This window comes from Lactuca sativa, chromosome 1 (assembly GCF_002870075.4).
Source record: "Lactuca sativa cultivar Salinas chromosome 1, Lsat_Salinas_v11, whole genome shotgun sequence".
NCBI classification, from domain to species: Eukaryota; Viridiplantae; Streptophyta; class Magnoliopsida; order Asterales; family Asteraceae; genus Lactuca; species Lactuca sativa.
Window position 1 is genome coordinate 133,695,022 of NC_056623.2, and position 2,434 is coordinate 133,697,455.

Sequence of the window (2,434 nt, forward strand, 5' to 3'; positions counted from 1 at the left end):
ACAGGTTCTTCCACAAAGTTGAGGGTCTCGTTGATCTCGATCTCGTCGAGTGGGATTACAAGAGTCTCGTCGGATAGACACTTTTTGAGGTTCAAAACGTTGAAGGTAGGATGAATATTACTGAGTTCGTGGGGTAGATTGAGTTTGTACGCCACGGGGCCGATTCTAGCGAGAGTCTCGAAAGGCCCTATGTATCTTGGATTTAGCTTTCCACACTTTCCAAAGCGTATCAAGCCCATCCAGGGTGAGACTTTCAAAAGGACTCGATCTCCCACCTGGAACTCCAAGGGTTTTCTTCGTTTGTCTGCGTAGCTTTTCTGTCGGTCTCTAGCGGCTTTCAATCGCTCACGAATCTGAACGATCTTCTCTGTCGTTTCTCGAATGATCTCCGGGCCCGTGAGAGTGCTTTCAGGAGTTCGTCCTCTAGCTAATTGAGTGTCACCCAATTTAGCCTAACACAGAGGGGACCTGCACTTTCGACCATAGAGGGCTTCGAATGGAGCAGCCTTGATGCTCGTGTGATAAGTGTTCTTGTAGGAATACTCGATAAGGAGTAAGTGGGTGTCCCATGCCTTACCGAAATCAATCACATAGGCTCGTAGCATATCTTCCAAGGTTTGGATAGTTCTCTCACTTTATCCGTCGGTCTGTGGATTGTAGGCTGTACTCATGTCCAACCTCGTTCCCAAGGAGTTTTGCAGCGACTGCCAAAATCTCGAAGTGAATCTGCTATCCCTATCGGAGATAATAGATATGGGAACACCATGCAGTCGTACAATCTCCCTAATATATGTTCTTGTGAGCTTCTCCATCTTGTCTGTTTCTTTGATGGGCAGGAAGTGCACGGACTTGGTCAATCTATCGACGATGACCCATATGGTCTCATGCCGACCCGTTGTCTTGGGTAGCTTGGTTATGAAATCCATAGTGATCCCCTCCCACTTCCATTCAGGTATCTCCAGTTGCTGTAGTAGACCTGATGGTTTCTGGTATTCGACCTTGACCTTGGCGCAAGTAAGGAATTTACTCATGTAGGTAGCGATCTCTGCTTTCATGTTAGGCCACCAGTATAACTTTTTAAGGTCCAGATACATCTTATCTGAACCTGGGTGAATGGAGTATCGAGTGTTGTGGGCTTCCTTCAAGACTAAGTCTCTGAAGCCACCATGGCGCGGCATCCAGATTCGGTCCATGAGATATAAGGCTCCGTCACCATTGACTTCCAAGTTCTTATTCATTCCTCGTAGGGATTCTCCTGCCACATTTTCAGGTTTCAAGGCTTCGAGCTGAGCCTCCTTAATCTTTGTGGATAGATGCAAATGGATAGTAATTGTTAATGACTTGACTCTTCGACCAGAATATTCTTTTCGACTTAGGGCGTATGCTACTACATTGGCTTTACCCGGATGATAACGAATTTCGCATTCGTAGTCATTGAGTAGTTCAACCCACCGTCGCTACCTCATATTGAGCTCCTTCTGGTTGAGTATGTGTTGCAGGCTTTTGTGGTCGGTATATATCGTGCTCTTTGTACCATACAGGTAGTGTCTCCAGATCTTTAGGGCGAACACAACCACCCCTAGTTTGAGGTCTTGTGTGGTGTAGTTGAGCTCGTGTGTCTTCAGACGCCTTGAGGCGTAGGCGATGACGTTACCCCGTTGCATCAGAACACAACTGATCCCTTGATTGGATGCATCGCAGTATACTACGAAATCTTCTGTCCCTTTGGGGAGGGATAGTATCGGTGCAGTGCATATGGCTCGTTTCAGGGTTTGGAATTCCTTCTCTTGTTTTTCTCCCCAGTCGAAGGCCACACCTGCAACATCCCCCTCTGGCACGTATCACAATATTGTTCGCTTTGGGCCACTCGACACGAGGACTTCCCAGGGGGTCACCCATCCTGGTACTACTCCCGCCCGAGCACGGTTAACTGCAGAGTTCTTATGGGATCTGCTGCCATCACGGCGTTAAAACGTGTTGTGATAGGGAAGGTATCCACACCCCTTATACGGAATGCTTAGTTCTCCTTCCCAGTCGATGTGGGATGAGATCTAACCCACTTTGAAAGACCCCAACTTTCATATTTATGAAAGACCCAAACTTTCATACTATTCCAACATTATTCTTAAGTTACTTCCTCAAAACATGCTACATGCATATTTATAAAACAATATTGATAAAGTGATTACAAAGGATTGGATACAAACCGACTAAGTTTTATTACATTTCATATCTACCCAGGAATCTATTATTCATATACATACTTGAACATTAGAATACAGAGAAATAGTATTAACTATTCTAAATCTTTCAGCAGTATAAAACTAAATTGGATACTCATCACCTGCAATTGTTAAACATTGAGAGGGATAAGCGATAACGCTTAGTGAATTCAATAAATAGATACAATATAATCTTATGCCTTATATATACC

The 2,434-nt window shown here is 44.7% G+C and overlaps 1 pseudogene; it reads right to left on the reverse strand.

Annotated features, from left to right (window-relative positions):
- Window positions 1-1,862: 1,862 nt before the first annotated feature.
- LOC111895090 (5S ribosomal RNA) lies at window positions 1,863-1,980 on the reverse strand (annotated as a pseudogene).
- Between the last annotated feature and the right edge of the window lie 454 nt (window positions 1,981-2,434).